Genomic DNA, 24,107 nt, shown 5'->3' with positions numbered 1-24,107 from the left:
AACGAAAGCTAAAAGGAGTCTTATTCCATTTAGGAGGCATTGTAAGAGATTGTGTTTGAATGGGGTTTTTGGGGGGGTGGCTCAGAGGTAGACTATTAAATAGATCCATGAGTTTCGACACATGCAAGCATTGGCAGCGCCAACAGTTTAACTGCTTGCACAAAGTTTGATGGTATGGATTGATAAAGCTAGCTCAAACAGATCCCAGGAGGATGTTTTTTGGCTGGGGAGTGGAAGAAACTGCGTGGGAAAGGCCATAGGGATTTCGGCCGTGGGCAGTCAATGGGTAAGTAAATAACCAAACACTAACAAGCTTTGTGTCACTCCTCATATGCCATTTTTCCCTATCTGTAATCTAATGCAATAGTTTTGGCTTACAGGTGGTGCTTAAGTGCCACCTAATAGCCAAAACTAAAACATGATTTCCGAGTTTTCAGTGTATCTTCAATTACTATTTCCAAATAAAAGGCATGTTCGCTCAAATGTATTTCAGCCAAGATTACTGTTTACATGTTTGGGATTTCTCGTACGGTATTTCACTATTCAGTGATTAGAAATTGATGATTGAGCTATATATGTACTGGTTTGGATCGGTTACATTTGAAGGCATCAGAAGGCAGGTCCGGCTGAAGATGTGTGGGGGCCAATTTCAACATAATGTTTGGAGGCCCCCTTGCCTTAGAGCTGAGAAAAAAGTCTGAGGAACCCAAAGGGTGCTTAAATTCCAATGAAGTCCATAGAACGCAGCAAGATGGGTAAATGCCACTGATTATGCCAGGACTGGCAGCTAACAAGGATCTGAAGCACTAATGCCTTCGTTTAAAGCTACAAGTGGATATTAAAGGAAAGAGAATCATAGCTTGGGTGCATGTGAATCAAGACAATTTGGACCATAGATCAGAACTGCAAACATTAGGAGGCTAAATTCTGAGGTTCCTGAAGGAGAAGGGAATATTTACACGAGGGCAGTACCAGAGAGATACATAGGTATTACTAACATTAGTGTGAGTGTCTGTGTGACAGACCCAACGCCTGCTATGTTGCATCATCGTTTCCAGAAGATGAACATGGCAGTTTCTCATTGTCTCATGACATTTTTCCATGCCATTTTCAAAATGCCTCCAAATAACTGTCATGTCAGTTTAACCAAAACCAATGGAGTTTCATGTTATTTAATTTATGGATATTGCCCTAGAAAACAAATGCCCCCTAAAAAATTACAATGCAAATGTAATGTTGTCCCCAGAAAATGAAATTATCATTCCCTGTTTATTCCCTAGCACCTGAATGTATGGTGAGTGATGAGATGTCATGATTGGAATGTCCTGAGTGTGTCTGCAATGCTTGGGGTTGAATGAAGGTTCCACCTAGGTAGTTGGAAGTATGTAGCCTAGGTGGTGGGAGCCAGTGGGCTCCCCTCCTATCTTCCTGATCTCTTAATGTAACTGTGTTGAAGATGACATCTCAACTGAACATGTAATTTATTAAAAAAGATCAAGCAACTCACTGGCGGCCTGGAAATTGTTATATGTTAGTTTACAATTGCCCCCAAAGAATTATCAAGCCAGTTTCAACGGTGACGTGGCAGTTTTGCATTGGCCCAGTTATATAGTACTTACATTTTGTCCCCAGAAAGTGACCTTGCTGTTTTCAAACTGACCCATAACCTTCCTTATGCCTCATATGAGATACAAGTGTAATTGATCTAAGGTTTTGTTTTTACAGCTCCAAAGTGATAGTCATGAAGCATGCCATTAAAACACCACTGACTGTCACATCAGCAGCATGTCTGCTTATCTCCAGACCTGTGCATTGTGGAGCTACTGTCACTTTACACATCAGAGACCTGACTTTGTGCCATCACTAGAACAAGAGTGTGTGAAAATATATTAAACTGAAGTTTCAGCTAGTTCACTAAATGGTCCTGAAACACAACTGGGGGCTAATGCCAGAATAAAGGGTGGTTATTGGACCTAGTGTGTCAACATCTGGGGGACATCAGGGAATGGCAGGTTGATGCTAAAAACATAAACTCTGGCCCTATATTAAGGGATTTTGGTACCAAAATGACCCAGTGGCCTCAGATAGCACAAATCTGGCACAGCTACCCCATGCCCTAAACATTTATTGGCAACTGGGGCCAATACTTTGAACCAGCAGAGTTGGTTAAATAATACAAAGACTCGGTTAAGCAGTGGAGACTAATGTCAATGATTGGAGGAGTCACCAAAAGGACAGAAATGTGTTTTAGACGGGGAGGTTTCAATAAATGACAGGTTCTAATGGATACTATCTTCTCTTTGGAACATCTAGTCTGAAGCTGAGACCTTGAAACATTTTAAATCATGCTTGCATGGTGTCAGGTGGCACAACCTGAACCTGCGGTGCCACAAGGGCTTCTTTGTAACCACCCCTGAAAGGTATGTTGCCCAGGGTGTCACAACGCCCACCCCAAGCAAAATAGTTATTTTTCCGACTCCTTAGGTAAGCAGAGTTCAAAACATGCTCGGATTCATGGATTCCAACTGTGAGACAAGTTTGAATGTGGTCCCCTATTTTGTAATTTGGTTGGCTTTTTTCTAAACCTTTGCCCAAAATAAACAAGATGCCCTCTGGATCTAGAGCCTGTGGCTCATTCCCCCGTGTGATGTCCATCACTGACACCCATGACTGTTGCATATGGTGATTGAGGACTTGTCATAACAGCAGAATCTGTAAAGCATGCTGAGGCTTAACATCGAAGGTCAGGCACTTCCGGGAGTGCAAGTCACAGGAGAAGAGTAACGAGAGCAGCCTGAGGCTTAAATATTGTAGATGTGCATTCTGAGCACTCACAGGAAGGTACTCTGGCCTGAGTACTTCTGCCAGCTCCAAAGGAAGAGGCATGCAATCAGATCTCACTTCAAAAGTTCCCGAAGATTTTCAAATCATAAGGCATTAAGAATCATTCTGGTGTGACACGTTAGCTTCATTTAGGGAGATGCACCTACAGTTCATAGTACCTCTCACAGAGCCTGCCGTGCGTTAAAGATCAGGCGGATATCTTTATTTACCTCTTTGACAGGGACACCTCTACTGACTCTGTAGACTCGAGGGAGGCAAAAGCGGCACTGTGAAAGGATGGTGCAATGTTGAGTGAAGCTACTGGTAACACTGCTGAGGTGCTGTGGAGGCTGAGTGGCTTCTAATTGGAAACTCCATGCTTAGAAGCACTCATAGGAGTTGTTGCCTTGCTGAGGATTGATGAATATGGAATTGGTGATTGGGAAGAGCGCTATTCAAGAGCCCAGGAGAACTTTGGAGAAAGCAAGCATGGTGATGTGGATGCAGAGGTTCTTGGGTATCTGCAGAGTGTAAGCGCCCTACACACTTAACCGCAGGATCAAGTCCTAAAAATTAAAGTAGGGGGACTCATCAACAAACGCAATGGGATGTGACGTCGCCAGAAATTAGAACATTAAGGTGAAATAGTCACATTTCATTAAATTGGCTTTGGATAACCACGCAAATTGAACAGGACGAATGGCATTTGCTTTTCATAAAATCAACACACACACAAAACCAAGAGAGGATATTTTCTTCCAATAGTGTTTTTGAAAACTTTAAAAGGTGTGCATGTTTTAAACTCTAAGAACCAATACACATGTTTTCCCTGGAACTTGCAGTACCGAAATGGGACATTTCACCTTTAGTTGTTTGTTATTTTTCTTCAGGTTATATAGTGTAGCGGTGAAGTGTCCGGCCTACAAATCTGGTGATTGCCGAGGACGGCTTTAATTCATACATTTTAAGAGGACATTTGATATTTCTCATTTTAGCTGGGGGGACTGAGTTCACCCACTGAATAAAGTGGGTGGACTCCGCCCCCTCCCCCAAGTACCCTCGACTTGAGCCCTGCTTAACCGGACACCATGCTGAAAAGTGCGTATGGGGCCTAATGCTGATTTTCCGCTCAATAGTGGTCTGATAATATAGCTAGCGAAAGCAGTAGATACACAGGTCCTGGATGCTCCTGAGCAAGGTCAGATGTACAAAATCACAGACTTGATGTTGAAGAGCCCTATAGAATCAACTTTGGGCTCATTAAGGGAGTGCTTTAAAAAATAATTATTGACATTTGGGGGAAACTGGTTTCTGTCCTGGCAATTAGCCCAAATAGGTGCAAGGCAGTGTGGATATTGATATTGATATTTTATTTCTATCGTGCTCGTACACAAGTGTTTCAGAGCGCGACAAGGCAGGGGAGGGGACCAGGGGAGAACAAAAACAACGACCTTACTAGGCCCAGTGACATTGAGAATGCACAAGTGCATGGGGGAGGGGAAAAGTGCATGGATGGGGGAGAAGTGGAAAGTGCGGAGCAAGGGAGAAACAGATAAATAATAATAAATAAATAAATCATAAAGGCAACACAGTGGTAGTGCAGCCCTCAATTGGCAAGTGATGGGCTGAAGGCAGCAGACAGGATAGGCCTGATAAGTGCAGGAAGAGAAAGGGGAGGGTTGTATGTGTACAGATACAGACCCCAGTGCAAGGGGTGGCCCAGAGGCAGTGCAGGAGGGCATGGTGAGCAGGTACCTGGGCCCGGAGAACAGACGGTGGCCAGGTGCACGGTGCCAATAGAAAACAGATCAGCAGGGGATTGGGGGAGTGAAGGCAGAAGCAAAGAGGAAGGTCTTGAGGTGCTTCTGGAACCGGAGATGGTTCTCCTCAAGTTTTAGAGAGGCAGGGAGGCTGTTCTAGAGGGAGGCCCCAGCCGAAGACAGCAATCTACCCCCAGCTCGTTTCTTTGAAAAACGACTGACCCTGAGGGAGTTAGAGGTAGAGGAGCGAAGAGCTCGAGAAGGGAGGTATTTGCTTTGATAGCTGGAGGTATTTTGGACCCAGGCCCCAGAATGCCTTGTGGACAATGCAGAGGGTGTTGAATTTAATTCTTGCATCCACTGGGAGCCAATGGAGAGATTTCAGAGCTGGAGAGATACGATCCCAGGGCTTGAGACCAAGGACAAGTCTTGCAGTCCTGTTCTGGATTAGTTGCAGAGGGCCAAGTGTAGAGGCAGGTAGTTTTAGAAAGAGGCTGTTAACAATAGTCCAACCTAGAGAGAACCAGAGCTTGGGAGACCATGAGCTTCTGGGGGAAGGAGAGGTGGTGCAGTGGGAAGTTTGAATTTTTAGAGACCTCAGAGATATGGGCGGAGAAAGAAAGCGTGGAGTCAAAGATGACCCTGAGGTTCTTAGTCTCGCAGGTGGGGGTAGGAGAAGGGTCAAGGGGGGCCAGCCAGCGAGTGAGGGGAAAGGGTGGTGAAGGAGTGCTGATGAGAAGGATCTCCGTCTTGCTGGCATTCAGACAAAGGTCATTGGCGACACACCAATCTTGAATGGCAGTTAGGCAATCAGAGATGAGAGAGGGAGAGGAGGTGGCCGAGGGCAGCCTGAAAAGGAGGCTGCCAAATATCTGGGAGTGACCCCATATATCGTTTTTATCCCCTGGTGGTGGATACACTAGTGGTGTGTGCTGCACATTTTAGGGGACTGCACCAATGTATTCACTACCCTGCCGCTGGAGAGGAAGTCATTGATGCCATGGCCAAGAAGGTCTTTACCTCTGACTCACTGGCCTTGTAGTCAGTTAATGTGAGTACGACTTTAGAGAGGTACTAATTTGCCATGTGGGAGATGGTTGGAAGGCCAATTCAACACCTGCCTGTGGAAGGCCGCAATGCATCAAGGGATGTGATGACTCATGGTTTTGAGCAGTTCAGACATATTATACAAGTGGGCCTGGACATAATGGATCTTTGCCTGATTTCCAGTCCAAATTTATTAATATGCTTTTGTAAGGAGATGCAAGTTTTGGCGTCAAGGTGGATCAACATGCTTTTGTAAGGAGATGCAAGTTTTGGCGTCACGGTGGATCGACCTTTGAAAGGTTTCAAGAACTGAGCCAATCAGTCAGATCCGGGGGTCTCTCAGCTACATTAATGGCACACCAGTGTCATTTGAAGCTGGTAACCCCACAGAAGCATTGTTTCAGTAGGGGCCAGCAATGAGAGGGCAGCCATTCAAGAAACCTGTGGTGTGTAGAGTCGAAAAGAAGACAGTTAGCCAGCCGGCAGCTTCTCATGGGGCGTCTGCCCCTGGAAATCGGGTTTGATGTGTTCATGCACCACACTACACCAGTGGAAGCCTGGGACCATGGACCAGTGGGTCCTGCACACTATGGAACGTGGATGCAGTCTTCCTTTCTTGTCCTTTGCCAGAATGCTCATCACAACAGCACAAGCAGGAGATTCATTAGGAAGTGCTGCTCCTAAAGGTAGAGAAAATTAATCACAAAGGACTCCAGAGAGAATGCCTAAAGATTTTGGTTTGAATTATCTTTCAATTTCGATAGCACGAGACAACTGGTTGTTCCAAATAGAATTGACAAGCATAAGAAAAACAGAAAGAGGTGATCTGTGCAAAAGGATGGGTCTCTTTTCTTTCATGTAGCCAGACTGGTGGTGTTTCTTTCCTTGTGTAATGTGGCTATCACCTCATGGAGACCCTTTTACCTGGCTGTGGTCCTTTTTGTCAAACTATTCACAAAATTGATGTAGTCTTCATTTGCCTTGAGGACTTGGTGGGTCACATGCCATTCATCCCTTGTCCCTCTTTGTGTATATGGTAGGAAGTGACCATATTTGGTCTGTCAGACAATTTGGTCTAATTTGCATATTCATGTATTGAGGACCCCTCAATATTACACCAACTACCACAACAATCCCACCCCAAAATGCTGGGACAAGAACCAAGCTGATTTTTATCTGAATAGTCTGTTTTATTTTAAAATAGTAAATAAAATAAAAGGTGGTGCCTAACTTTATGCTGGGGAAATCACCCACAATATTCTTTAAAGATAAGTACAGGCCAGAAATCTACAGAAAAGACTAATATCCTGCCTGCTATTACCTTACTAAATAGATCTAGAATACACACAAACATCCATTCCTATAAAATCAAATCTGAATGATGATTCAAGACAACTATAAACATTTTAATTATCACAGCTTGTTGGCTTTCGTCTATTCTAGTTCTCCAGCATGGGGTCTGGCATGGATTCACATGCTCATGAATATTCCCTGTCGTCAGGCTGGGAATCGTCGGTAAAGAAAGAATCAGTTTCAGTTTCGTTTCTGAACTGTCTTTCTTCTAATAACCAATCACTGGTCTCTGGGTCATACTGCCCCCAGCCAATGACTGCCCTCTACCTAAACCCCTCCTCTGGCAGCCATCTTCAGATTTTTACCACACGTTCAAGTGTTGGGAGTCCTCGTGCTATAGCTCTCGAGCTTTTACTGCATTTTGCGATTTGTCTTCTAAGACCTTTGAGGGCGCTCCGGTGACGGGGGCCCAACAAAAGTCAAAGCACCGCAAGTCCGCAGGCAACGGGAGCGCCGAACGGTCGGGTTCCTCGGCTGCCAGGCAGGGCGCACTTTCACCGACGCCATCAACCATGAGCCAACGCTCTGGCTCCGGGAAAAGGAAGTCGGAGAACCCGGGTAAGCTTCGGGATAAGCCCCGGTCGGTCCAGACGGAGACAGTCCGGCGGCGGCCAAGAAGAAAGCGGCAGGGGCGATGGCTTCAACTTCGACCTCCCCGCCGGACGGCGAAGGGAAGAAATTGGACACCATGTGACGACGGGTCATCTCGTCGGCGGCGACCACGATTAAAGCGGCCAACGCCCTTGCGATCATGGCCCACTATGACAGGGAGCTGTGGTTTAAGATCGCTCCTCTGCTGGATTTCCTCCCGGACGACAAGAGGGCTGAGGCCCTGGAGATACTGCGGGAAGGCGAGGTGGCGTCGGACCACGCCATAACGGTGGCCACGGACATTGCTGACACCGGCTTCCGCCAGATGGGCAACAGTGTTTGCCTTCGCCGGCGTGGTTGGCTCAAGGCAACCGATTTCCACCAGGACGTGCAAACCAGAGTTTTGGACATGCCTTTCGATGGAAACAACCTGTTTGGCAAGACAGTGGACGAGTCACTACAGGCCATCAAGGCCGACACGGAAACGGCGCAGGCCTTGGGAGTTTTACAACAACGGCGGCCACCCTTTTGGAACTCTGGAGGCAAGCAAGATGCCTCCAAGGGATTCAGCGGCGGCTCCTCGAAGTAACGCCAGGCGGCCCGCTCCTCGTCGCAGGTGGCCTACAGAGGACGTGGCAAGTCAGGAGGATCTCGTCGTCAAGGTGGCCAAGGCGGCAAGGCCACTACCAAGCAGGACTGAACCGGCCGTAGCGTCGGGCCCCCACCTGAACACCCCGGTGGGAGGTCGGCTGGCGAAGTTCGTCAGCGTGTGGGAATTCATCTCCTCTGATTGATGGTTGCTGGATGCCCTGGCCCGTGGGCACACTCTCAAGTTTCTAACGAAGTGCGCCCGCATTCCACCCGTGGCCAGGAAGGAAAACCACGTCCCTCAACTGCTGCAGGAAGTAAGGGCTGAAGAAAGGAGCCATCATGCTCGTCCCAAAGAGGCTCCGGGGCTCCGGAGTGTACTCACGATACTTCCTCGTAAGAAAGAAGACCAGCGGCTGGCAACCCATCCTGGACCTTCATCGTTTAAACAAGTACATCAAGTCCCAGAAGTTCTGGATGGTCACTCTCCAGCACGTGCTGGGGTAGCTGGAGGAGGGCGACTTCCTATCGTCGCTGGACTTGGAGGATGCCTACTTCCACATCCCCATTCTAAAAGGACATCAAAAGTTTCTCAGATTCGTAGTCCAAGGACGGCACTACCAGTTCAAGGCCCTCCTCTTCGGATTGAAGTCGGTGCCCAGGGTATTCACCAAGTACCTAGCACCAGTGGCGGCGCGGCTGCGACTGCAGGGGATCCACGTCCACCCCTACCTGGACGATTGGCTCATCTGAGCAAGGACAAGAGAACTCGCTGTCGAACACACAGCGAAGACCATCCAGCTGCTCACGGATCTGGGATTTTCCATCAACTTTGCGAAATCCCACTTGGTTCCGTCGCAAGTCGCTCTTTTTCTGGGAGCCAGGCTCGACACAGTGGCGTGATTGGCCTCTCCGTCGGAGGAAAGGACCAAGGCCATCCTGGGCAAGGTGCAACAGCTGTCTACCATGGACGTGGCCAGGGTGAGGTCCATCAAGTCCCTTCTCGGCATGATGTCCTCGTGCATCTACCTCGTGCGCCTGTGCAGGCTGCGGATGCGTCCACTGCAGGAGTTCCTCAACGCCAGTTGGATGCAAGCGGCGGGCAGCTTTGAAGACAGGTTCTTGCTCAACGAGACCTTCCACCAAGCGATCCGGTTGTGGGGTACCCGCGCGCATCTCGTGCCGGGTAGGGACTTCCTGACCCCGGCACATCAGGAGACGGTGACGACGGATGCCTCCCTGGATGGATGGGGAGCGCACACTGGAGATCTTCAAGCAAGAGGCCTTAGGCTCCCGGAGGAGAGGTCACTACACATCAACGTCCTGGAGCTCCGAGCCGTGTTCTGGGCCCTCAGGTCGTTCCTTCCGTCCCTCAAGGGCAAGGTGGTCAGGATCTTCACGGACAACACCACCACAATTTTCTACATCTGGAAGCAACGAGGCACCAGAGCCCCAGCCCTATCCAAGGATGCCCAGGATCTGTGGCACTGGGCCGTCGCCCAAGGGATGTTTCTGGTACCCTTCCACCTGGCAGGAATGAAGAACACCATCACCGACTCACTCAGCAGGGAGCTACGCTCATGCCACGAGTGGGAACTGCGACAAGATCAAGTGGATCTACTATTCCAACGATGGGGCAATCCCCAGATCGACTTATTCGCGACGGCGACGAACGCCAAGTGCCGGAGGTTTGCCAGCGGGTTCCCCCAGTCGGAGAGCATGGGCAATGCCTTCTCATTCCCCTGGGACGGCCTGTTCCTCTATGCTTTCCCGCCGTTGCCGTTGCTGCTGCGACTCATCAACCAACTCAGACGGTCCCGGTGCAGGATGATCCTCGTCGCACCGGCGGGGCTGAGACAGATCTGGTTCCCGGACCTTCTGGACATGTCAGCGTTCCCCCCAGTCAAACTGCCAACGGACGCAGATCTCCTCTCCAGAGAAGGAGGTGCCATCCTCCACCACGACCTGGGGTCGCTGAACTTGCAGGCCTGGCTCCTGCAGCACTAGATTTCGGAGGGTACGATATCCCGGCGGACTGAATGGAGGTGCTTGCAAAGGCCAGGGCGTCCTCAACTCTCAAGTGCTATGGACACAAATGGAAGAGGTTCTCTGTCTGGTGCCGTGCACAGAAGATTAACCCTCTGTAGATTACTGCCGTACTTGCTATCGCTGACCAAGGCGGGGCTGGCCCATGCTTCCATCAAGATCCACCTGGCAGCTACCTCCCGCTACCCCAGAACTCCGGGGCTTTCATCCCTGTCGTCCCATCGCCTGGTGAAGGAGTTCATGAAGGGACTGTTCCGATCGTTCCCGCCGGTGAAGGCTCCGGCACCGGCTTGGGAACTCAACGTGGTGCTAACCAGGCTCATGAGGCCTCCATTCGAGCCTCTGCATTCGGCAGCGTTGAAGTTCCTGTCGTGGAAAACAGCATTTCTTGTGGCCATCATCTCCGCACGATGAGTGGGAGAGATCCAGGCCCTCTCCTGCAAGCCCCCATACTTGACTTTCCACGAGACGAGGGTGGTGCTGAGGACGCACCCCTCCTTCATGCCCAAGGTGCCGTCGCACTTCCATCTCAACAAGCCCTTGGTGTTACCTGTTTTCTTCCCGTCGCCTTTGTTGCCGGCCGAGAGGACTTTGCGCTCGCTGGATGTAGCTAGAGCGCTGAAGTTCTACGTGGAGCACACGAAGAGTTTTCGGAAGACATCACAGCTGTTTGTGAACTTTGGACCTGTGAACCAAAGGAAGGCCCTCTCGAAGGCTTCCATTTCCAGATGGCTCTCCGGCTGCATCATGCACTGTCACCGGTTGGCAAACCGACCGTTGCCTGGCCGTCCGAGAGCCCATTCGACCAGAGCGATCGCTGCTACCACGGCATTCCTATCTGGTGTGCCCCTGCTGGACATCTGCAGGGCTGCTATGTGGAGGTCGACGCACACCTTCACGAGATTATACTGTGTCGACCGAGATTCCAGGGAGGAGTCCAGAGTCGGCCAGGCAGTGCTCCGCAACCTGTTCGCCTGAAGATGGGCCTGGTGAGAAGATAAGAGATGCTTAATGTTGAGTTGGTGATATGCTTAATGTTGAGCCTTGCCACCTCCTGTGGTTGTGCATGTGTGTACTGCTATGTATTCTTATATTCATGAGCATGTGAATCCATGCCAGACCCCATGCTGAAGAAGGAACAAGTTACTTACCTGTAACTGTTGTTCTCCAGCATGGGTCTGGCATGGATTCACATGCGAACCCTCCCTCCTACCCCTCTGCGGCTCTTCACTTGGTCCTACTGCCACTTTACGTGCTACCAAATCTGAAGATGGCTGCCAGAGGAGGGGCTTAGGTAGAGGGCAGTCAGTGGCTGGGGGCAGTTTGACCCAGAGACCAGTGATTGGTTATTAGGAGAAAGACAGTTCAGAAACGAAACTGAAACTGATTTTTTCTTTACTGAGGATTCCCAGCCTGATGACAGTGAATATTCATTAGCATGTGAATCCATGCCAGACCCATGCTGGAGAACAACAGTTTCAGGTAAGTAACTTGTTCCTACTTTTATCAGCAATTGACAATATATAATGCACTTTATTTTCACCAACCCTATCAGCAATTGTTGGAATCAGAGAAGAATGTCATAATATGGATTTCTATGAATTTTCTCACCATCAACAATTGTTGGCACTAAAGACAAATTATATAGTTAATTTAACAAATAAGAAAATGAGCCATTACAGCCTTTATACTAAATAATGCCCCCCCATTTAACAATATTTTTAAACATGCATACAATTCTTTTAAAAAAATAATAAAAAAGCTAACTCAAATTAGTTATACAATAAAATTCTACAAAAATGCATACAATACAGTAATCAATAGTTGACTAAAAACAATTTCCAAAATATTTAACATACTTTCAGTGTTAATTCATAACTTGGTCAGATGATAAATGCAGGAAAAATTATTGCCATTTAAAAACCTACCCCGACATCATCAGTGTTGAAACTAACAGTGTCATTGCCACGTGCTCGTACACCTCAGAGATATTAACCTTTAGCATTCCATAATTAAGTGTTTAGCAGACTACAGAACTAAATTGCTGCAGAACCTACAACACCTAAGGGGCCGTGGGATACCTTCCCTGGCTCCCCCAACTTCCACTGAGTCAACCCCATTACATCTTATTTTGAGATAAGCTTTGGTGATACAATTCACATGCAGATCTTAAAGGTATGCTGCAAGCGCCAGGCCACAAGGTGTGAGAAACCTGAAGGTGTCTCACCCACTAATCCCTGGGGATCTGTCATCCAGGTGGCCAGGACATGGCCATCGCCTTTGGATCCAGTTCCTGGGGGTGGACCCGTGTGGGAGGATCACTTGGGTGAGGGGTCTTCGGGAGTGGGAGTGAGACGGATGGCGAGTAGTAGGATACTTAGGAACTCAACTCCCCCTCTTTCCCAACACAAACACTTTCTCACGGACAGCTTGCTATGCGAGAAAATGGACTAACACACAAGCCGTATACCTGACATGTCCCAATACAATGGTCAGGCAGGGTCAGGCATTACACACACCTGACTTCCATTAGACTTTCCCACACGGATAAAAGGTGGAGCACGAGAGCACACTTTGAGCGAGGCAAAGCACACGAGGAAGCAGCAGTTCTAAAATGGCAGTTAAATACAAGGTGAAAAACAGCAAAACAGAAGGGTATTGCAAGGAGGGAAGTGCCCTTGACGTTTTTGACGAGGAACTGTTACTTTCATGAACCTTCGAGAATAGAAAAAGTAAGACCAGGAAACAACGCTGAATATTCCTGCATTGTGTGTCAGAGGTACCTGGGGCTCTCCCGCGTCGATAGGCAAGGCGGGAAGAATCACTTGCCGCTGTGGTACTGTCCTTGGCTCCGACAACAAAGCAGCAGCAGTGAAGTCAGCACAGCCGGTGAGTTGTGGAGACTGATACCAGACCGGTCTCTGTTGAAGCCAAGGTTGCAATCGGCAACATTGTATAGTGAACGCTGAAGCAAACAGTGTATGAAGTGTATTTGATAATCAACGCGAGTTAAACTGAACAACAGATGAGTGATTGAACTTTGAAACCAAGATACGGTACCTTAGACAGAGTGATCCGGCATAGCGTGCGTGCTCATTCGAAAGTCTCTGTAAGGTATCCAATTGAAAGGTGGCAAAAGCAAAAGAGTGACAAAGATTTGTAAATTGAAGCGATCCTACAATGGGTCAAGCAAAATCCTGTGCACAATCGAAAGACTTTGATGTTAATAGCGTAAAGAAAGTTGATGACAAAGTAGATGAAGTTGGTCCGAGCCTGGCGGAGGGCGATCAGCTGAGAGCTTTTGGTTAAAGCAAGTTTGAGTTAAAAAGTAAATTGGATGCATGAATATCCTACATGCATTGTTAAGAGGATATGAGCCCGGCTGAGGGGGATCCGAGGTGAATAGTGAATCATCTTGGAAATTTAGTACTTTGAAATCCTAAGAGGAAAAGACGTATTGTTTGTTTGTCGCATCAGGCCCTCTGAAAAAGAGACTTTGAAAGGCAAAGAGAATTGAACACGGAAGGCCCTGAAGCTAATGATTGAACTGTATCCTCATGCTAGAGAAGCCAGAGACCTTGCTAAGCTTGAGTGTACCGCATTGTCCCATGCTGAAAATGTGGTAAAGGGAGGCCCATGGCCTGAATATCCTGATATATAATTTTGTGAACACTTCTTTATTTTTCGTAACAGTGTTTCCCACACTATTTGTATTTAGAGGTAACGATTGGCAATACGTTTATTAGTATAGGCCCTTTTTATTTGGACAAGACACCACTTCGACTGCGTTATTATTATTTGATGGTCGTAGCTTGCTCCAATCTGTAGATTTAGGATTAGATAGGCATTTTTTCAAACCCTTTTTGAAGTTCAATAATGACCCTCGAACTGTGGTCACTTGTGTCTGTCTTACTGTTGATATCATGGCTTCTTTACTAAGGGTAATGATTTATATATTCTGAGCTTAAGGAACAACACGACAGATGAACTTTGGCTTGCTCACATTGTAGTTCATGCGTTTTATTTTTTAGCACTGTTTTATAACGCATATAATTTGTATCGGATGGGCTAATCTCATTTATAAGTTGTTGAGCGCTAAAACCATTGACCAAGAGTCCCAGAGTACAATTACTCAAAATCCTTAAAGGCTCTTTTATAGTTTGAGCTATATAGTATAGTTGGGTTGTAGGGGCAGCATGCAAATGCTGCCAATGAAGAATTAAATAACAAACAGTCCAAATGCTAGTTATACTAGCTACATTAAATTTTGCATACAGGTACCCAATTGCCAGAGTAGGATAACAGCCCAGCAGCCCCCTTAAGCAGGCGGCCTCAAGCTTTTTTTATACTGATGAGATATTTATGTCCTCAAACCTCAGCTCCAAAACGAATAGTAGGTGGAATGTTTGCCTTGTAAACTTCAACTATTGATTTTAAGGAGAATCAACAGTTTTGCCTGGCAAACACCAGGATGCCACCTAGTTGTTGATATGACTTGATCCTAACCTTATTCATTTGGGCATTGCAATTGATATTATCAATAACAACACCCAAATACTTGTACTGAGTAACTTGATCCAAACCTGTGTCCAATATGCCACTGATAAGGCTTTGCCATTTTCTAATTCTGACCCGTAAAAAAAGTCATATTTTTGGTTTAATGGCATTTATAAGGAGCTCATTATCAGTAGATTATTGGTATAAATGATTAAACTGGAGTTGGAGGCCTGATGGATTGTAATCTCACAAGACTATGTCATCCGCTTACCCCAGCCAAGAAATGCAATGCATATCAAGTCTGGGGAGACATTGCTATTTACTAAAAAAGCAGAGAGGTCTGAAAGATAAAGGATAAACACTGCTGGAGCAAGAATGCAACCCTGTTTTAGCCAGTATAAGTATTTATGCGTTCTATAAGATCATGAGATATCCTTACTCTAACGCTGCAAGGCATGAATTTGTTTTTAAAAATTGATTAGCAGTTTGCTAATTACAATTTTCTTGATTAGCAAACTCACCTATTTGATTAGCAATTGTGTACTAATATTTTGTATGTCACCAGATGTTATCTTTACCAAAGACATACATTGAGCAACAACATTGCATTTTTGTGTACCGCTAAAGTGAGACTTTAGTGAGATGAATGTCTGTAAAATATAAAGTTTAGCTGCATAAAATGGACACAAATAAATGTCATTAAAAAAACTCTGAAAACAGTTTTCAGTGCAAGCCTCTGTGCAGCTGGGTGCAGTTGATGTTGCACATGGCAGTGTCCCGTACATTGTATGCTTGACGTTTCATTTGCTGTGCAATAAGGAGATGTTCTGTAACGATATATTTAGAGACTACCCTTATATATAATTTGTCTGATTCAGTCTAGCCATGTCTATGACTCATATAGAGCCATGTAGATCCATCCCCATGTGCCACCAATAAGCCAAGAACCAGACCGTGGTACAGACAGAATATATATTTATTGAATAATATGTCCAATGAATATTTGCACCAAATGATTACACACGCCACCTTCTCTGTGGCACAAAACAAAGCTTCAATACAAAAACAAACATTTGGGGATTTCCCTTTTGGATCTCGTGTACATGGAACACAGACCAAATAAACAGTTCAACCCTGCTCTCCCACAAAAAACCCTGAATGTCAACATTAAACAATACTGTGGAACATTTCAAAATCATGAACTTGGTCATCCTTTTCTGAAGTTGGATTTAAATCACAGCGCCATTGTTCAGTTGTGTAAAACAACTGCTCCCATGCAGTGCGCTTGATTTACAATCCCTCTGCGCATATTTAAAACTAGCAATGTGAAAGCACATCAAACATTGAAAAATAGCACATTTATCACACAAGGATAGCTAAGTGGCAATGCGCTTGCTTTGGAAGCAAGACAACTCGGAGCAACACATGTTCGATCTGCGGGTCCGAGCTTAGAAACCTCTGGGTATTAAGCCATTTTAAAAAACCTATTACAATTACATGGAAGCTCTTCCTCCTTCAGCCTGAAGCAACACAAAATCTTACTTTTATCAGGGTCACTTTCTCACTCTCATGAGAGAGTGTGATTTTTCAATTAGAAACTACACTTTGTTTCATTTAGCAAGAAACTTCTCTGCCCCAGCACCCAAAACCCTGACATTCAGTATATATTTATCACTCCTCTGCTTGAAGGCCAGGTCTTTGGAATGGTGAACAATTTAGGAATTTCGTTTTTAGATAAGGACACCCCTTCCCTTGAGGGAGTTTTGGGGTTGGGGACGAGAAATAGGAATGCTCAATTATTTTAAATGACTATGGGGGTCAGCAAAGGGACTGCCTAGGTAATTACGGTACCGCAATTTGCTGTACCGTAATTACCGCCTTCCCCAGTCCCATTAAGCCGTATGGGGCAAAAATGGGAATGGGGAAGGGCCAATGGTAAATGGGGAATTACCGCCCCGCCAACCTTGGAATGGGGTGGTATTTCTCCATTTACCATTGGCAGACTTGTTACAATACCGGCAGCAACCATGGTGCTAATAGCGCCATTGGTTACCGCCGGTGTTGTAATGAGGGCCTATAACTTGAATTAGCACTAGGAAAGAGGGCAGACGTTTCAAACTCGGCCGAGCTCCCCCCACGTTCAATGACTATATGGGAGTTAATTAAAATATTCTTCAGTAAAATATGCTAAGGGTCTACTCAGTTTGTCCCTCCGACCCACTAATTAAGGGGAAGATATTAACTCAAACAGATCCGCAACACACTTGGTTCTGCTGGACAATTACTTACTTTGGATCTCTGGGTTTGGTGCTCAGGAAAGGCATCAGCATTTCTGAACCCTCTCTTGGGGAACAAAGGGATCTGGTCAGGCCCTTCAGTCAGGTATAGCCACCAGCATTCATCCCTCTATTTAGCTTTCCTTGCAGAGATCCCAGATCATGTCTCTGCTTCCCTGTTTTCCTTCAACAATCTCATAAGCAGTTCCAACCCAGGTAGTGTTAGGCAGTCTCCCATGCAATCCATCAATCTTTCCACCCAGATGTTTTTAGACAGTTCTCTCTTCATTTCCCAGGCAGCTCCTTGATTTTTATTGTGCAACATCTTATAAACCCATAATCACACCCACAAAAAAATCTGAATTATCATATGCCAGCTTATTGGCTATTCTTTTTCATTGTCAACTATTCTCCACCCCCTTCTTGTAGGGCTGGCCCCTCTGTTCTGATTGGCCCCTTAAGTTTTCTAATGCCAAATTTGGGAGGGGATCAGTACACCCACTTGTATTTACTTTTTACACATTGTAATTTGTGTACTGAAAAATTCTCTGTATGACGACTTTCTCTAATTTCTAAATAAACCTAACAATATATATCTTTTCGAATTCTACTCATCCGCCCGGACTTGATAAGATGTATCTGGTGTCTACACGATGTTGTATGTCCGAACAACAGATATTCATGGATAACTCAAAAATTATAACAGTTCTCAACATAACATTTTCTAACCAGATATCCAATTTATTAAACTATCACCTCCCTGAATCTCTGCCTTTTGAAATTTTCCGGGGAGGTAGTGCCACATTTTAGGTATAACATTTGTTCCCAAGATCGAATATTTATAAGAGTTGAATCAATAAAAGGGTCTGTTCATTAGCTTTCCCATAATATATGGGTTTTATGAGGAATCAGGAATGAAACTGGGACACAAGTTAGACATGAGTTTGGCTAAAGACTTTTATGGAAAATAAAAGGGGTTGGGAGAATGCCTCTCTGTCCCTGCACTAGAGGTGTTTCCCTACCTAAATTCAAAACAAAGGATCTGTTGGTGTCAGAATGTCCAACGCAAAACCGTGCTGTGTCCAAAGTACTGTTCTGACCCTCACAGTGAATTATAAAGTGAAAAGGATAATGTCTTTGGCGTTCAGTGTTTTAGAAATGTTCAAATGGCTAAAGCAATAAGTAACTCCAACAAAAAGTCTTTCAAGGATATTGCTCCTTACACCAGAGGGTGTCTCCCTTCCCCATGATCCTTCATATTTCTTTATACACAACAGTTCTTGTCTTTCCTCTTGATCAACAGTAAAAATCATACACAGTTATCTTTGGCCTTCGAGTTATCAGGATACCTGGTGTACTCTCCTGCCAGGGCTTCTTTGCTCTCTTATATTCAAACACGTGTAGATGCTGGGTATATTTTCCTGCCAGGGCTTCTTGTATTCTATTATTTGTCATTGCCTAGTATACTCTCCTGCTAAGGCTTCTTGTATTCACACACTTGTGAGTGCCTGGTATACTTTCCTGCCAGGGCTTCTTGTATTCACACACTTGTGATATCCTGGTATACTCTTCTGCCAGGGCTTCTTGTAATCATGTGCTTTTGTCTGCACTTTCACTCTTGACCAATCATCACATTAGCCCTTCTTGCTAGTTCATCCTGTCCATTGCTTATTACCTTGATTGTGTTTTGCTCACACTTCCGCTCTGAGTAATTCACCCCTCTAGCCTTATTGGCTAGTTCACTTTGTCCGTTATTTACTGCTTTGTTATTATTTTGTATATGAAGATATTGTACATAGAGGCACATTTCAAAGATTCCCTCCTTTATCATATGCACTTTCACTTTCTCACTTTCAGCAAACGGTTTTCTTTCTTTCTTCATTCCATCTTGTTCAATTAAGCTATGTGGTGTGCTTGCCAATATGCCCCACTGCTCCCTTCATCCCAGCATGGATTTACAGGGTCTTTGTGGCGTCCCTTGACTTTCTCCCGCCTTGCTGACAGCAGTCTTTGGGTGGTTTCTTCCTCACGCAGGTCGGCTTTCCACAGCACTGCTTCCCGCGGTTCCAGTAGGGCTTCTCTGCTTCACTCGGATCTCTGATGAGTCTTTTGCTGCTTCATTCTACCGGCGAGCGCTCAGGAACTCTGCTCTGGCTTCTGGTGTTCCCGCTACAGGTAGTTCTATTTTTGTAGCTTTCCACTTCTCAGCATATGAGCTGGTTGGCTCCACCTTCTTCCTCTCAGCCCGTCTGTCAGAGAGGAGCAGCCTGCTCCCACCAGCATTCTCCTTTGGTTTCTCGCAGTTCCGCTTTATATGTCAGGGGCACAGGTGCGCCCAGCGACTAGAACATTGCCTGTGCTCGGGGATTCGATTGGTCGCAGTGCTAAGGTGTTTCTGAGACCAGTAGTCCTTTTCATCTAGCTTGAACGAAAACACTGGAAGAATGTTTTTAATAGGCCTTGACGGCAAGTCAGCAGTATTAAGGTGTTTCTGCGAACAGTAGTTCTTTTCAGCTGGCTTTCATGAAAACATCAGAAGAATGTTTTTAATAGATTCTGAAGGCAAGTCAGTATAGTTAAGGTGTCCCCAGTAACAGTGTTCCTTGTAGCTGGTTTGCACAAAAACATTGGAGACATTTCTCTAATAGGTTTTGAGGGCAAGTTCATGTTTGAAAGTTTGTGTCTAGGTTGGAATGAGAGACATTAGCACTCTTCTTTAGTACTAGGGGATAAACCCCAATAGGACATGAGGGAGTTGCAAATGGAAGATTTATCCTGGAAGGGAAAATGGGGATACCATGTCTCATCCGATGAAGCCATAGTATTTTTCCAGAGGTTGTTTCCTCCCATGTGATCCTCCCTCATATAGTCGCCCCCTAGGTCAGGACCAGGTAGCGGCTGCCTTCCTCTGGCCTCATTGGAGGAGGTCACCGCCGGGAAAACAGTAATGGCTCCATCGGATTCATCACAGTTATCTTTCTACAACTTACGGTTCCTGAGAAAATCAACAAATCTGATCTTCAATGTGAACTAATGGAAAATAATTACATATATGCATATCCGGTTTTAATGGCATATTAAGTTTCACTTCCCCCACTCAACCTGAGCCATAGGCATCTGCATTCTTTGTTGTAAATCATCTGAGATAATGGATGCTAAAGTGATCTTATCTTGCTGTCCAAATGGTTTCTGGCTTAATGTGACAATCTTGATAGCAGTCCATACCCCCAGTCTGCCCAGAGAGGGACCACATACATTCTTGACCTTTGGGGATTTTACAGAGTTCAACTCATTAATGGCAGCCTTCTGTTGACCCGGCCACACCAATAAATTCCACTGTCATGCATGAATACAGCTTCATCTCTGGCCCTGACACTTCAAAGCAAAATCTTTCAGATAGAGAGCCTGGTATATGGTGGAGGAAGGTCACTGTTTTTAACTTTATGGGGAAAAGTACACTGACACAAGCCTTCTGTGCTTTGAATAATAGAAACACTTGCTTTCCGATCTGTCACATTTACTCTTCATGTGAGGTCTTTTTAATATCTCGCATCATGCCATCAATGTTCATATTTATATCCTCATATCTATATACGCTGGACTCTAGCCATGGAGATTTTTTTTCCCATGCGTATATTGTTTTTAGCTGCAAAAGTGACATTGTTCCACTTCACGTTATAATATACCTTTAAAAGGTTTGGCCAGGGAGGTTCACTGGTGCACAGGTCCTTTCCTTCCAAGCCGCAAATATCTTTATTTTTCCATGCTGTTCTTTGTTGTGAAAAGTACCTTTTAGTTTTTATGCCATAGTGAAAAGGTACAAAAGAGAAGGTGGGTGAGGCGCGCACTCCCGGTCCTGGTCAATTGAACCTGTTGTAAAAAATATAAGTAGCTGGGTCAAATCCCAAAATGGACAAAAACTCACAGGGTTAGATCCCTTCTGCTGCAAATCAGGTACTTAGTAATAACAGGGTTAGATCCCTTGCTGCAAATCAGGTACTCAGTAATAACAGGGTTAGATCCCTCGGCTGCATTTCTGTGGTCTGTAGTTGTTCTCCTCCTAGCGCTTTCTTATCTCAAATAATCATCAGGGAGGCTGTTGAGCAGGTGTGTCTAATTAGACTCAAAGGATTCTGGTAGCTGTAGTGAAAACGTTTTTTTCTGTTCAGGTGACCAGCAACCGACACCCCTCCAAAGCACAAGTCCTTCCCAAATTTGGGGGAGGGGAGAGAACCATAGTGAAAAGGTACGCTTCTGATTTTAGCTCTTTGTCATTCACTTTGCACAACCCATTTTGTACTCTTTACTTTCAATGTAATACAGCATGTTATTGTGGTTTTCAGTCCGCAGAAGGCCCACATTTCCATGGCCTTCCTGCTTTATAAAAGGACACAGGGTTTTCATGTTTTGCAATTTGAAAATGAACTGGCTGGACTTTTTGTTTGTCAGTCATATCTCGCTATGTATCTTGTTGCACAGTTTGGGCCTAACGTGGCCTTTCAATTCATTTGAGCCTGCTGCCATTAAACATATCCCCCTCCCTGCTCTTTTATCCTGGCTTCCCTCCTTTGAAAGAGCAGGGAAGAGTGGGGTTTTTCTCTCGAGTCGGAATTCTTAGATGGAGCATGTCCTCTTTTTCCTTCCTCGTGCAGTGGGCACTATGCTCTCAACTCTCAGATGATTCCTCAGCTCCAACTTCAGGGGCTCCACAATCACCCTTAAAGCTTGTTTGGCATGACAGCTTTTGAACTGATTTATGTGGACCAATTTCTTTTCCCTCTGTTCTCCTTTTTGGAAGTGGATCTTATAGGCAACAGGGGATATTTCGTCTACAATTTCAAAACTACCACACTGTTTTCTCTGGAAATTGTACAGGTAAACTTTTCACTTGCTTTGAACTCTTTTTTTGTGGTCTTCAGGTCATAATATATTTTCTTTCCTTTTGCTGACTTCTCTAAGTTGAGCTGAGCATAAGCAATGTTCCCAATGTACTTATAAGTAGTGGACGCATTAAGCAGCACCTGCTCCTCAGTTCTATAGAGCAGATGCTGAGTTAACAATTTCTTGTCCGGTCATAATCTCAAATGTAGAAGTCTTTGTTGCAGAATATGGTGTAGACCTAATGGCCATCAGGACAAGGAGTAATCGAATGTCCCAACTGGGTCCAGAGTCTGCCACAAACTTTTTTAGTATGCTTACAATTCTTTTGTTATATCTCTCAATTCCTCTGCTCTACGCCTGGTGGTAGGCAATGTGGAGTTTTCTTTGTACCACATCTCCCACATCTTGGTCATCAGCTCACTGGGAAAATGACTTCCTCTGTCTGACTCAATCCTTTGCGGGAGGCCGAAACAAGAGAAGATGTGGTTGATCATTAGCGTGCAGCATTCTTCCCTTACAATTTGGGGCAGGAAGACATTCTACCCACTTGATAAACAAGCATGTTACTGTCAACGTGTTCTTGTTTCCTCTAGAGGAGTGAATCACTGGCACAATTAAATCAACTTGCACATCTGACCAAGGCAGTGCCATTCCCAATTTCTGTAGGGGAGCTCTGTGTGTGAGGGAACTTGGTTGAAATTGAGCACACACTAGACACCACTTTAAACAGGTGTTGAAGTCCTGGCCCATGTGTGGGCAGTAGGCAACCTGCCACAAGATTTCCAATGTTGCATTTAACCCCCTATGACCACCAGTGGCAGCATCATGGGCATGATTCAACATCAGGCTCCGGAACGAGGTATATACCGCCCACTGGTCGCATCTCAGATAGGGATCTCTGTACTAACAAACCATCTTGGATTCAGAACATTTTGGAAAACTTCATCAACACCTGGAGCTCCACTTCAATGTGTTGATGGAAATTTTCAACAATTGGTCCTCTTTGTGTGCATTGATCAAATCTGCATCCGGGGCATCATTACTCCACTGGGCAGTTCAGAGTTCACTGTTGGCTCGAGTTTCAGACCTGGTTACAACGTGATTGAAATCTCCCTGCAGAGCTCTGGTTTTAGCCAGCTGGTTAGCCAGGTCATTCCCAGTCTTATCCACCCCCTCTATTTTTGAATTACCCCTTATATTCTTTCAATAGATGGTCATCACATTAGAGGTCATCAGATCACCAATGGACTGGATCAGTTTCCCTTGTTTCTATGGTTTGTTTTTGGCACACAGTATGCCTTGATTCTTCCAGTTAATCAGGTGTTCCACGAACCCATTACTGGCATAATCAAAGTCAGTTGTTATGACCAGTTCTTTGAGTTGGTGATGTGCTGCAGTGAGGTGGGCTTGGTGTACGGCCATCAACTCTGCCACCTGACTACTTTGGGGTCCAATTTTGTAACCAGCAGAGGGCTCTGGGGTATCATTCACCCAGGCATTCCCAATGCCAGTCACTAGTTCTTTTTCCAGCATGGTAGGAACACCCATTCACATAAACTGTGGGTATCCCCTGACACGTGTCTTCTTCATAGACGTTGTGTGGGGATGTTAGGTACCCCTTCATATTGTCTTTGACACTTAGACTTTTGTCCTCGAGTTTACTTGACCACAATCATGCAAGTCAGCCAATCCTTGCACAAGTGGACTCTTCTTGTTTAGGCCATATCTGACCTCCACAGGAAAGCCTTTGCCAGCATAATTTTGGAATTACTTACATTCACTGCCCAGATCTTGTCACATTTTTTAAGTGCTGCAGGGGTTGGTGAGGAGTCTCTATTATTATGGGCTCCTCCTTGATAAAGGGGCGGTAGTTTTTCAATGCCCACAACGTCACCAGGAGTACCTTGTTGCAGTCATTGAATTTTTCCTCCACAGAGGACAAAGTTTTGCTCACGTACAAGATCACTCTTTTGACCTTGTCATGCTTTTTATACAATACCACTGTCAGGCAGCTATCTGAAAACCCTGTCTCCGAGAAGAACTCCTTATTCTTGAGCAGATAAGCCAAACAAGGAGCTTGTGATAGGCTCCTCTTCAGTTGTTTAACTGCCTCCGATTGTTCTGGACCCCACCCCCACTTCACTCAGACCTTTAATAAATTGACCAAGGGTTGAGTGACCTGCATAGTCTTCAATTAACTTTTGACTATAATTAGTGAGTCCAAGAAAGCTTCTTAATTCTTGAA

General features: G+C 45.5%; 1 protein-coding gene and 1 long non-coding RNA gene across 9 annotated transcripts in view; one reads left to right on the top strand and one right to left on the bottom strand.

Annotated features, from left to right (window-relative positions):
* The window catches only part of SLC4A4 (solute carrier family 4 member 4), a 1,258,962-nt gene that overhangs the window by 370,493 nt on the left and 864,362 nt on the right, over positions 1 to 24,107 (top strand). The window lies entirely within an intron of this gene.
* Positions 1 to 24,107, bottom strand: part of LOC138510542 (uncharacterized) — a 276,432-nt gene that overhangs the window by 6,163 nt on the left and 246,162 nt on the right. The gene's annotated exons all lie outside the window — the stretch shown is intronic.

This window comes from Ambystoma mexicanum, chromosome 6p, assembly GCF_040938575.1.
Source record: "Ambystoma mexicanum isolate Mex_15411 chromosome 6p, UKY_AmexF1_1, whole genome shotgun sequence".
In the NCBI taxonomy this organism is placed as follows: Eukaryota; Metazoa; Chordata; class Amphibia; order Caudata; family Ambystomatidae; genus Ambystoma; species Ambystoma mexicanum.
Note: the sequence above shows the minus strand (reverse complement) of the source record. Positions and strands in the feature narration are given on the sequence as shown.